The sequence below is a fragment of the Electrona antarctica genome (genome assembly GCF_951216825.1).
Source record: "Electrona antarctica genome assembly, chromosome: 4".
NCBI lineage: Eukaryota > Metazoa > Chordata > Actinopteri > Myctophiformes > Myctophidae > Electrona > Electrona antarctica.
Genome location: NC_136809.1, coordinates 19,488,927 through 19,502,774, shown reverse-complemented (window position 1 = coordinate 19,502,774; position 13,848 = coordinate 19,488,927). Strand labels below are relative to the sequence as shown.

Here is a 13,848-nt window from a genome sequence, read left to right as displayed (position 1 = left end):
CATGACTCATACACTCACAAATCTCCCTTTTCTAACTACTACTCAGTCGATACACACGTTCTCTGAGTGAAACGCATTATGGAATGTATGGTGTATGTATTTTGTATGGTGTTAAAGGTTTATGTATTTTAGGTAACTCCTCACAACTTTAGTGCAGGGTTAGTTAGTTTAGTTTCTGTCGAACAACTTGTGCTCCTTTTTATATTGTTCACATTTTCTCTTTGTTGTGTGGGTTTTATTCCAGATAAACCAGTTGATGTCAGACTTCTCAGCCCATTCATCCCTTATTCTCTTTTCACCATTCAGTCCCAATAGTCTTTTTATGTTTCACTCTTTTCATTGATTTCTATTGTGAAGTCTGCAGCTGCAGCTCAAAGACAGAGAGAAAAGCATTCAGCTCACACAGCTATTGTGGTGTTGTACCACAGCAGATTAGACACTGTACTATACCTATTGATTATCCCATCATGCATTAGTTTGAGAAAAGTTGTTAACTTGTTGAGAACCAGTTTAAGACTAGGATAAATAGTCTGTATTTGAATTATTTTCCCTAAAACAATCGACCCATGGGGCTGCATAATAATATTGCCAGTGTATCTTTATTTTGGATGCTATGAAGATATAGAAGCTGGCAAGATGAGTGATGCTGATGAATTTGTTGATGAATTGAATTGAATACACAGGACTACAATGGAAACAAGCCCCTAGGGATTTTGGTGTTATTCTAATTAGCATCATTTTGTATCGTACCACTGTTTGCAAACTGTAAAACAATAAAACTAATTAAGTATTGAATACTTAGTATTCAATCAATCAATCCAAATTCCAAAATGCTTTAGTCTGATCTGACGGTTCTGACCTCGTCGACCCTGTTTTGAATAATATGACCCCCTGACTGTTTTGCATAATCACATCTTCATGTTTTTCATTGGATCGCGGCCGATCTTCATTTCCATCTTTTGACGACGCTTCTCCTTCAATTCCCGGCGCCACAATAGTCACTCCCCCCTTGGAATCCTCATGTGCTGGTCTGCTGGAGTCGCTGGACAGCACACACACATTCAGCCCAGTGTTAGTACTAGGACCCTGCCGCCTGCTCCTGTCGCTCCTTGGAAAACGTTTATTGTTCGCCCCCTGAAGCCTGAAATAATTTACGTCTCTCGCGACATATTTAGTGCATTTCTACCCAGCGCAGCATTGAAAGGGTGGGACTGTTTGTTTTCTGCCGCCACAGTGAAGCGTGCCTGGACGCCTTGAAGGTAAATAAATACTTGTTTGTATACATTGTAAGATTGTAGCCACTAGCCAGTATCTCAGCGTGTCGAAAAATATTCCCCACACTACACTGGTGCTCCACTGAGGTTACATAGTAGGCTAGTCACAGTAGGTGGTCTCTGTTTTCCTAATCCCTATTCTAGCGTTGTTGTAGATCGGCTATTTTCAACGTGCGACCCCCGTCGTACGATGAAGTAAATCAGGCTAAAAAACGCCGTCCTTGCTTTTGGTTGGATGTATTTGATGTTATTATCATAGCATGCATGGCATTCAACGTTTGGGCGGTTGCACAAACACACACTCGAGCTACAGCGTGTTGGGAACAGTCCACACTGACCATGCTTAATGTTGTATTGACAGTCTCTACTTATCCCACCATCTTCACTCATTCCTCATTCCACGTATGGTGATGCCCCGGCCTGACGTCTATTGTTCAGACTGAGAGGCTGAAACTGGGCCTCAAAACAACTACGCGTGTGGTAAACCAGGGGTAATGTAGCGTAGTGTGATTGTGTCCTGGAGCCTGTGCCCCGTGCATTGCTCACTGTCATCCATGTCTGACATCTTGCCCAAATGCACGCCTGCCAGTGCCAGACTGAACCTTTAAAAGAGATGGTCAAATCTTAAACGGACTCATTTTTACATTTTCTCGCCCGGGATTTCTTATTGAGTAATTTAATTGACACTTCAGCATTGGCTATTTACATTTTTGCAAACCTTTTATAAATAAACATGCGCATAAAATGAAAACCGAAAATGTGCATTCAACGTGCTAAATGGCCCCGTGTCTGTTTTAACCAGTTTCCCAAGATTGTCATCTTCATAATATACTACACCTGTCACCTGACTTAAGTACACAGTGAATTACACCCATGACAGATTGGCCATTTTGATTTTACTGATGGGAAAGGGACAAAAAATTCAGGAGTATCGGACTATACCAATATCTTGTCTGCCTCAGTCTCAGCCTGTCTGGAGATCCTAGTGATACTGCCGTTTGTTTTGGCTCAAACTCTACATTACATAATACATTTTTGGGGGGAGGAAGAGCAAGTGTGTGGGTGTGGTGGTGGATGTGCTGAACGTTCTTGCTCCAAATGGACTCACAGGCACCCACTGGGACTGTTGCCCATCTGCCCCACACTGATACCACCATGGTGTGACTTGCTGTCGGGTCCCTCTTGTCCCTCCTCCGACCTCATTGCTTTGTTTATATTTAGTGTAGCCTACACCTCAGTTTCCCTTTCCTCTTCCCAAGCCTGAAGCTCACCAGGGGACCAACTCAAAATAGTTGCTTGGCGGTTCCTGTAACCTTGGAATGCATGTTTCCCCCTAGAAGCCATACACACAACCGGCTACACACAGTTTCAGTGCAATGTTGGACCAGTCCTTGCACTTGTTCTATCGATTCAGTTTATTGACTACACTTTTGCCACCACTTATCCTGTCTTCTTCATGCATTTCCCGTATGATGCCCTGGTGCAGACAACCTTTTAGCCTTTCTGTTCTGAGAGGCTTAAACCGGGAAGAAAACAACTATGCTTGTGGTAAACCGGGGGTAATTTAGCGTGTGTGATTGTGTCCTGGAGCTTGTGTATTACTCACTGTCATGTCTGATTTGAACATTGTCGTATATGTATATGTATAAGCAAACTGAAGGGAGGAAACTTACAAAAGACATGCATGCACATCCACACCCAAAGTTGGGCAGGTGATAAGTAGAGGTCTTCGTGGGTCCAATTTGACGGGCCCGTACCAAAATGGACCCGTGAAAATTGCACCCCACTGCTAAGTGGAAAAATAACTTTAACTAGAAGAGAATGCAAGCTTGCACACTGCATGCTCCAGTTTTTGAGGGGGCTAGCCCCTCCTATATCCAGCTTTTGGTGTCTGTCCACAAACATTAAATTCCCATTGACAATGAATGGAGAATTTTACATCATAGTGTCTGTGCAAATAGACTGTTTATTTTACGTCATGATGATGTACAATGATATGAGCATCCCTCACTTCAAACTGATGTGATTTCTTTTTTTTAATTGCACCTGACCTGTGTACCTACCTATGGTACCTACTATGGAGGCTGTGTCTGAAAAAAAATTGTGTGAGAAATGATTGTTTCGTTTTTAGGTAAACAAACTAATACCGATTCAATGCTGTTTTTTGTTGCTACATATAACTTTATTATCATATCACGACCAATAGACCAGTTTCTAGCTTGTGATTTCAGACATTTATATATTTTCTACATAACATCTCTACATAAAATACCAAGGACTTCCCCACTGGGGAGCATGTACGATGTGACACCGCTGCCAGGGTGTGAGTTGTCACTGAGGAAAGTGATCATCACTGGCAGTGGGAGGTAGCCATGTGTGAAAGACTCTCGCTTCAAGACCTCATACAGTTGTTTATATTTCCCTTTCCTCTTCCCAAGCCTGAGAAGGGGGTGATTTGTGATATACTGATTGGATCATTGGAAAGCAGAAGCTGCAATATTCCATGGGATGTTTTAAAAAAGGGTCTGGACTCCTATCCTGACTAGGACCCTACCATTTTAATTATGGCAGCTACGCTATTCGTATGCGTCCATAGTACTACTAGTACGAACTGCTGTCCTGCTTCTATCTAATCTATTTTGAGTTGCATAGTCATGGAGTGTGAATTGACTTCACTGTCCTCCCTTTTTGAGTCAGGAATGAGTGGTGTGTGCATTGCAATTAGTTACACCGAAACATCCAGAATGATATTAATTAAACCCAGGACTGAACAAAATGGACACACAAACTGGCAATTTTTACACTCGCAGAGTTAAACACTCAGGATTTTAGTTGGCAGTTTGCTTCAAGCCCAACTATGAAATGCAGATGGTTGACATTGCAACTTGACTGCCATGGGCTCCTCCGAATGCATGTCATTCACTGACTGTATGTACTGTATGCGCCAAGCCACCTGACACTCCCATGTGTGATAACACTAATGTGTTTAGTGTCTTCATCTAAGTGCCGAAGCTCAATACCTCACACGTCTTTTGATAAGTGGCTTAAACAAAGATTTTCTTTTGAGCAGTTGACCCAGGGTATTTTAAGTTTCAGTTAGAACCACCATTGGATGATGCATTGGGCAAACCGGTGATCTCTTGATTCCCAGATGGCCTCTCTAGAGTCTCTACCCACTCTGCTTTGGTCACCTTATGTACCCTTGTTATGAAATGCAAAGATGAAGGATAGGCTACTGTGGGATGCATCATGCAGTCCCCATTTGTGTTGTGGATGCTACAAGACCAGGTGTGTTTAATGACTTATTTCATAATTTTTTTTTTTGGTATCTTATTGTTTTGATATCCAGCATAGTTCCCAAAGAGCGTCTTAATGCTGCTTATTTGAACTCCGCTGAACATGCCTAGTTGTTCTCACATACGCAAAGATGAATGACAGCAATTGCTGTAATACAAAGCTCACCAGTACACCATCATGGTTCTATTGGTTAACAGGCTTTGTATTTCTAATGGCTCCACATCCGTTTTTTTTTTCTTCTCTTGTCCTTGTAATAAGCATGAGAGTAACAGCTGTAGGAGGATGATCATGAATGTTGGGTCAGGAGGTTCAAATCCATTTTCCTCACTGTGGTCCTGCATACAGTGCATAGCGAGTGGATGATGTACTTGACAATTATAGGCTTTGATCCTCTCCCACTGCCAGCCTGCCTATTATCTGTCCATCTACTACCATTAGATCATGCTGGTTGCCCGTGCTTGGGTTTGATCTAGTTATTAAAAATCACTCCTGTGTGAAGTGAGGGGTGCTCTTATCATATTACAACATCGAGTAGATTAGGTTAACTATGATGATGTGAAACAAAAGTGATAGGTGATGTAATGATGTAAAACAGATGGTGTCAAAACACACATTAAATTCTCTTTCTTGTTAATGGGATTTAGTGTTTGTTAGTGACTAAACAAACATTAATTTCTCTTCATTGTCAATGGCGTTTTTAAAACAAACAAACATTAAACCTGTATATAGGAGGGGCTTGCGCCCCTCAAGAGTGAGCAGACATTTGGGCATTTCTTTTATGAGTGTTGTGGAGGTGGTTTTCATACCATAAACTTTAGTTTTCAGTTGATTAAAAAGTAGCATTCATTACGTTTAGATCAAAGGAAAAGATGACGCAATGAAGTTCCACTGAAATATGTGCTCCATCAAACGGGCACGGGTCATTTGATTCAGGTATTACAGGTCTGTTTCTGTTGCATGTATAGATTAAAACACATTTTAGTTATGAAACTGAGTTACTGTTTGTCCAGCCCCAAGAATGTAATACTATTTGTAGTATATAGCTTAGAGATTGTATAGAAATCATCTGCAACTGCAAGAGTTAATATTTATTTTGTGTCCACATGGAGTTAAGTCAAGTTGCATTTCAGACTGGACAGAGTCACTTCTCTCAAGATGCTATGCTGTCAAAATCTGAAAATGGAAATGGCAACTCTTAAGTTCGCAATCAATGGAGAGAATTTCCATATGCCTGGAAATTGGCCACTTTTGTAGCCTGCACCCTTTTTGCAGTTCCACATGCTGGGAAACAGAATATCTGCTATTCTCCTGCTCTACTAAAGGCCAGTTTAAGTATTACAGCACGTTTCATCATTCACTTGCATTTCATTTGGGTATTTTGCTGTGGTTCTTGACTGTTCTTGACTGTTGTTTTTGGCCATGCAGCCATGGACTGGTTGAATGGTGCTGTAACTATCGCCACTGTGGTTTAGAGTCTGGCGGCATCCTTCCCATTAGGATAAAGGAGCTGTAGAAGGAGACTGCATTTTCAGGCTTTCTGTCTGCGTCTGGCATTCCAAGCACTGTAATTATTGAAAGAGTAGTTCAGCACTTTTTCCCCCCAATCTGTTTTCATCAGCTTATTCTTTGGTACGGCATTGAACTCCATCCCAAAGAGGTACTTCATCTTCACCTCATCTTCATCTCGTCACTCAAGGCTATTAGTTCTTCCCCCCCCCAATAGAGGGTATGCGTATGAATAAAGTGAGTAGCAAAGTGAGTTTAATGTCGTTTAATGCAATTAGATAGGACTTTTCTGTTTGGATGCATGGGCTGTCAAGGCCAGAAAGTACCTGAGTAGGCGTTCCTGTATAACTTCTGGGCATGATTGATTATTTCACACGCATGGTATAGCGTCTATAGCCCGCAACATTTAGGCTACCATATTTGAAACTATATAATAGGTAATTAATTTCAAGCTACCGAGGGTTAAATGCAGTGAGTTGTAATGTCCTGTGGATGTAAGGATGTATTTTGGGCTGGCTGGGCATATCCTGTTATCTGTTAGTCTACATGGTGAAATTCTCAACTAGAAATTTTGACTTGGCGAATGGAGATTGTAAAGATACAGGTCAGTTTTTGAGTCCATCTTTACACTCTGGAAATGAGTTAACACTGAGGATTTGACTGTGTGCTCTACCTCTCTGTCCATGAGGAAGACTATCCTGTGTGTTTGGTAATTGAGAGTGTTGTGCATTTGGCATGGTGTCAGACCGGTAGGTGAGATGAGGTGTGGGTTCAGTGGCCATCTGGCCTGATCTCACCCTGCTCCACTCGGAGGCTTTCTGGTGGTAACTGATCCCACCCATAGGCTCACAGGATGACATCGACTCTGCCTGTCTTGTCTGACAAACTGGGAAGCTGCCCACTGAGTCTAATAATCTAGCAAGACTCTCTAGACTGCCTCATCCAACCATCCTTCACAGAAAACCACATTTTGCTTGTGTTTATCAACATGAAAGCCTATTCTGGGGAGGTGAATATTCAACGCAAAAAAAATAAAAAATAGATTGATTTCTGAATGAAAGTCAAACGTTCATGGCTCACAAACTTCCCACAAGCTCCTCATACGCATTCAATCATTCATATTTCAGCACATTCTTTACATACACCCTATGGACCGCAATGGAAATGGTGGAGCCATGCGTTGTCTAGTCTAAAAATAAAGCATTTAATGGAAACATGGGTTGTATTATGTGTGTCCAAACTAAGCTATTCATAGACAAAGACAAATTGCTGGTTTTGTCCTTATTTTAATCTTCTGCATTTCATTTTTAAATGTCTTGTCATCACTTTTATGTCCATCTTAAATGACCTTTGGCATTTGTGGAATCGGCCTCTGGAACGAATGGGTTAAATGGGGCTTAAGTGGTTAATTCATAATGTATTTTTGTAAGGATTGATCCTGGGGGAGAGACTAGACTAGCTGCAAACGTTTAGACCCCCTGATCTATTTTCTCCATCTCTCATCAGGCTGCCTAAAGTGTCCATGGTGAGTGTGGAGTGTTTTTTGGGCAAAGCCACTAGTGTCTGTCAGCTGCTCCTCTCCCCAGCTAATCCCCCTGCCGACCCGCCCTCCCTCCCTCTTACCCTCTTTCATGTCTTCCCTTGGGGGTTGCATGGTGTGCGCTGTGTAGACAAAGGGGCAATGCCCCACCCCAGCCAATAGCTACTCTATAGACGGTGCACACACAAACACATGCAGAACATTCTGGTAGGTTTTATTTTAGTGAAAATTACAAAGCCTCAGTGTTCATTTCACTCTGGACCCAATGTGGAATTTACAGTGTATCCTTAAAATAATTACCTACTATTGAATCTATTCTAATAGCATTCCTAATTTTTATGATGAATTGTATTGCATCACCCTCACCCTGGTCCCTGCCCTCTTTAGCCACCTAATTGGACTAGGTCAGGTGCTTCTTGTTGTCAGCTTGGCCAATGTTAAGAGCAGATTTTGTAATCCTACTTCCTGCTGAATTTTGAGATGACTCTCCCATGCAATATGATCTTGCACATGATTGCCATTCCTCTAGTCGAAAGTCCGGTTTGTTATTTTAACTAACTTGTACTTAGCACCTGCTCATCTTAACTTGTATTTACATGTAGCACCTGCTCCTCGCAGCATTATTGAGTGATACTGGTTTAGCCTCACTTAGCACATGCTCAGTGTCTCAGATGGAATTGATTGGAATTAGCTGCCAGTCCAACTCAATCCTCCCTAATGAATATTCAGTAGTTTTGCATTGCTATAGCATATATTATGGACTCTGGTCCTATGGTCGGAATCGGAGGGAGAATTGACGCTTTTTCCATCTGCCTTTGACACGTGCTGGAAAAGGAAATGCAGCTAGTTGACTGCTTTCTCCTTTGAAATCTCCATATTGGTCAGTCTGTGTGCATTCCCTCACATGTTTACATATAAGCTCACAATGTGTTGCATTGTGAGCTTGTAAGGTTGGCTATTTAGTATTTTCAAATGATTTTTATAAGCTTTGAAAACTTTGAGTACTTTTACTTTTGGTACTTTAAGTAAATTTTGATGCAAATACTTCTGTACTTTTTTTTACCACTGGTAGTAGATGAATGTACGGTAACATGTGTTAACATTTAATGCATAGCCAGGGTTTTGCTAGGGTTTGTGTAGTCTTGTTATCTTAGACAGAGTTATAGGCTATAGATGCCAGTCAGCAAGATCGCTGAGGATTAGCGTGAGAGCGGTGTTCTTTGGAGATAAACGTGCCGTGCTTGGCTGTGTGTCTCAGTCTTCCGTGATTAATTCACCACAGAAAGAACAGATGCCCCTCCCACGCACACACACACACACACACACACACACACACACACAATCCTACAGCCTAAGTCCATCATGGGGAAAGCAGTGGATATTAGGGATGTTAACATTCCTCAAAAATTACATTTTAATATTGGTCTTAAAAATTGGCCCGAATATCGAATATATTTTATTTAAAAAAAATCCCCATAGAAGATGACTTGTTGTAAAAACATGATGCCAGCGGAAGAAGGACAGTGCATATTCAATAAAAAATGCATTTAAAAAAAAAGAGAAAAAAAAAGAATATATATAAATATATTTTTTTATATTCGAATATAAATTAGTTGTTCCCATATTCAAGATTTTAATATTAATTCACTAGTAGTATGCATTCTGTATTCATTTTCTGCATGGCAGGGCAAGCATGGCGAGGCACATCAGCGTTATTATGCGTCGTTTGGCCTGTCCCATTAATGGCTATGAATATTGAATACATAATATTCATAGCCATATGAATATATAATGGCATCAGTCCCCTGCCCTCACCACTACTGTAAGTCACTGGTACCTGGGGAAAAACACGATTACAAAAGTGCAAAGGGTTACTTTTCAGGAAATTGAAAACAAGCAAACAAAAAAACAAATTCTAAATATAGTTATTATTTACCACATGCTTTTCATTGATTACATGTTTATAAAACGGTATAATGAAGTATGACTATATGAAGCATAGAACATATATTTATTTATGAAGAGATGCACTGTTTCTGCCCGACAGCGACTATATCGAGTAGTGGTGTATGTGGCCTGTTTTATTTTAGTTTTCAGACATGGGTGTCTGAGAGAGTGCCATCTTCTCCTCACCTCATCCTCACTGCATCCTTGTTTTGTTTCTGCCAGTCACGCTCTTGTTAAAGACAGAGGTAGTGAGGTACGCACGGAGGCTTGTTGTTAGGACTGGAAGCAGAGTTCTATGGGGGCTTGTTGTTTGGCATGCTGAGGAATGTGTCCGCTACAATTTCAGGCTTTGTTGTGATGTAAACACTAATCTCCAGTTATGTCAAATCATCAAACTGGAGACTTGTTATTTTTTACTCTGATATACAATCGATAGCAAGGTTTGCTCACCTTTTTTAACGTGGTATGGAAACAAAGTAAAAATGAAATTGGCAATGCTAAATTTGCTAATATGTTTGGATGTTTGTTTGACCCGCGATATCATGCCACTAATTTTGGCAGTGCCATTTTGGCAGCGCCATCCAGACGTGCATCATTCAGATGGTGTTAAGTTTATACGTCGTCATTGCTTCTCTGGCACAACCTGCCAAACCTCCTGTTTTAGGGGTTTCGTCTGTCAAGTCTGGACAATTTTTGCTAGTCTTTTAACCACTTGCGTAAGCTCTACACCTACAGTATAGCTGATGCATGCATGACGTGCCCAAAATAGAGATGCCAGTGTTAATATTAAAACAATTTTCTTTTAGACTGTACTAGGCTATTATGTGTTTGCCTTTCTGCAGAAGCAGAACTGAACTTGGTCATGAGAGAAAGATGCTATTAAGCAGGGTGCTTTTACTGCTTTATAGAGTTTGTGTATTAAGTACTACTAGGTTTTATGTGCACTTGGCTGAGCCTCTCCATTTGGCAAGGTGTGCGCATGTAGCTTCCACTTTGTGTGTGTGTGTGTGTGTGTGTGTGTGTGTGTGTGTGTGTGTGTGTGTGTGTGTGTGTGTGTGTGTGTGTGTGTGTGTGTGTGTGTGTGTGTGTGTGTGTGTGTGTGTGTGTGTGTGTGTGTGTGTGTGTGTGTGTGTGTGTGTGTGTGTGTGTGTGTGTGTGTGTGTGTGTGTGTGTGTGTGTGTGTGTGTGTGTGTGTGTGTGTGTGTGTGTGTGTGTGTGTGTGTGTGTGTGTGTGTGTGTGTGTGTGTGTGTGTGTGATGCAGTAGAAGGGACAACACTACCTTGTATGGTCAGATGGAAGAACAGGCTTATACACACAGCACCCGTCCATCCTGTCATACTCCGAACTTATTTTCTTTAGCCTAGCACCATACTTATGGTCTCAGGGAATCTTGCTGGCCTAAGTATGAGACTGAACAGACATGTTTGAACGTAACGCATTGAAAATAAAAGTTAGATTTTGTAATTTGAAAAAAAGTGTCCTTTTATTTTTTTTAAAACTGAACCGTCATACATTTGTTTAGCACGGACAAGACCTGTGGTTGAAACCAGACCTGTGGTTGAACCAGTTATATTTAAGTGTATCCTGGATATGCCATTAAAAATGAAGGGCATTTTAACTATAATTTGAAACACTGTTCCTTCCCTTTCCACGCAAGAGTGGAGATTATAGCCATAGATTTTTTTGTGTCGGTGCAACATTATATGCCCCACTCCTTCAGGAGCACCTTGACTACATTGGGAGTTGACCCAACACTAGAACATGTATTATTTTCTCATGATATCATACACTTTAGTATGACTAAACGTTTTGCTTATTGTAAAGTTAACTGACAATATATATTGTCAGTTTCTCATTGATGTCTCTCCCACTGGTTTAAGACCTTCCTCCTTATATATAAACTTTACCGGCCTAGGCTGCTTTCCTTGCCTTTCTGTATAAACCAACTACTCTTTCCCCAGGCTCCCCCTCCCTTCATTCCAACTCTCCCGTCTATCGTTCTGCCATGCTCAATTGCATGCACACACTCACACATAGACATGCACGCTCACAATGAATACGGCCTGTGTTTCTTCGCGTGTGTCCCCCTCTCTCTCCCTCAGCTGGACATGAGAGTAAGTTAATGAACAGACAGACTGAGGGTGTTCCATGTATCCAGCGCTGTTGCAGCACAGTCTACCAGCACTAGCCTGTGTCAGGGTCAGCAGAGCCATCAGTATCATTGTGGCCATATTTTGCAAGAGAAATGAGCAACCAACAGACAGACTGAGGGTGTTCCATGTATCCAGCGCTGTTGCAGCACAGTTTACCAGCACTAGCCTGTGTCAGGGTCAGCAGAGCCATCAGTATCATTGTGGCCATATTTTGCAAGAGAAATGAGCAACCAAGTCTATTAAAACAAGCCCAAAATAAGCGACTAACACATTAGCACTTTAAACCTATATAAACCGGCTATTTTGAAAATAGCCGAATCTACAAGCTCACAATGTGTGGCATCGTGAGGTGTTGTCGGCTTGAAAGTGAACATTTTTGTGTGTGTGTGTGTGTGTGTGTGTGTGTGTGTGTGTGTGTGTGTGTGTGTGTGTGTGTGTGTGTGTGTGTGTGTGTGTGTGTGTGTGTGTGTGTGTGTGTGTGTGTGTGTGTGTGTGTGTGTGTGTGTGTGTGTGTGTGTGTGTGTGTGTGTGTGTGTGTGTGTGTGTGTGTGTGTGTGTGTGTGTGTGTGTGTGTGTGTGTGTGTGTGTGTGTGTGTGTGTGTCAGTCATACTTTCACATAATGCTTCATGTCATGCACCCACACCTTCAGAGTCCATAGGTCTCTCACACTGACACATTCCCTCTGCACTCTGGCTCACACACACACGGTGGTGCAGCTGTCTCTGTGCAGCCCCGAGGAGCCAGAGAGGAAAGGCAGTGGAGCTGGAATGTGGATGGGTCAGATCTACTCACTCAGGCTCCGGTGCTCTGGGCGTTTGATTCCATTCATCAGCTTTACCACAGATGGAGCATTGAAATGACTGGAGGCCTAATTTATGCTTCTGAAAAAAAGTGAAATGCTTTTTTCCCTCCCCCTCCATTGACGAGACGATATGGTGCATGTCACTTTTTTTTAAACAAATTAGCTTTGAGACTCACAGTAGAACCATGGTTAACCTAGTGACCGATGAGCATGAATGACTACTGATTAATTTATTATTATCATCTACTTGGTCCCAAGCGCATCTCAAAAGCGACTGGGTAGATTGTCATGGAATTGCATCTTCATGCTTCCTGGAGGATGACATACTGATTTTGGTGACCCCATGATCTTTCTTCTAGCACCTAGTTCAGTGAACGGCTCTATTCCAATATACTATACATTGGAAGTTTTCATATGTTCAGTCCAGCTTTTCCTCAACACACGTTTTCTGCCAGAACTTTCAAATGGATATGAAACTAGAGGACAATATCTGTAGCATCACAGAAAAAGTGAAACCAAGAGTCACTTGTCCGACGGACAAGCACAAATTTAATACACTTGCCCAGAAAGATTTATTACTTGTCTCGCACAACAGGACAAGCCTGAATGTCAAGCCCTGTATTTTTAACCTGACTAATAAGAGTACAGGGCTCTAAAGGACAGTCAGTTCAAACCATGTTTGTCTAGTTGGTTGTAAGGAGCAGCATAGACTGTAGTGGGCCTTTCATTTAGACATTAGCCTTGTTAACCCTGGCATTTGAACAGCAGTCCTGGGTGAATGCACAGACAACATTTAAGCCAGCATCAGTATTCAAACCACCACCCAAGCCTGTATTCCCTCAATGTGCACAAAACAAGGCCCCTGCCTTTGAATTAAATCCCTCTCCAGTCATATTACAAAGGGTATTAGAAGTGACCCATTTGCCTCACCCCACCGACTATGGCTGGATGTGTAGTGGCAGTGAGACACTGATGGGCCAAGACGGATGTAATTAAACTGCTTGAAAGAGGGAATGACAGGATGCAGAAGGCTACATTTCTTCAGCTGAGAGTGTATTGGAATACCCAGCAGCCTAGTCGCTTCATTCTAGACTCGCACTCTTCTCTTGTATTGGAATACCCAGCAGCCTAGTCGCTTCATTCTAGACTCGCACTCTTCTCTTGTATTGGAATACCCAGCAGCCTAGTCGCTTCATTCTAGACTCGCACTCTTCTCTTGTATTGGAATACCCAGCAGCCTAGTCGCTTCATTCTAGACTCACACTCTTCCATAACTACCCAGCAGCCTAGTCGGTTCATTCTAGACTCACACTCTTCTCTTGTATTG

General features: G+C 41.9%; 1 protein-coding gene across 1 annotated transcript in view; it reads left to right on the top strand.

Moving 5' to 3' along the window:
• The first annotated feature begins 971 nt into the window (after positions 1 to 971).
• prr36a (proline rich 36a) overlaps positions 972 to 13,848 on the top strand; it is a 39,458-nt gene continuing 26,581 nt past the window's right edge. The window contains exon 1 of the mRNA XM_079498326.1: positions 972 to 1,259. The gene's annotated coding sequence lies outside the window, so the exon portion shown is untranslated. The remainder of the gene's footprint in view (positions 1,260 to 13,848) is intronic.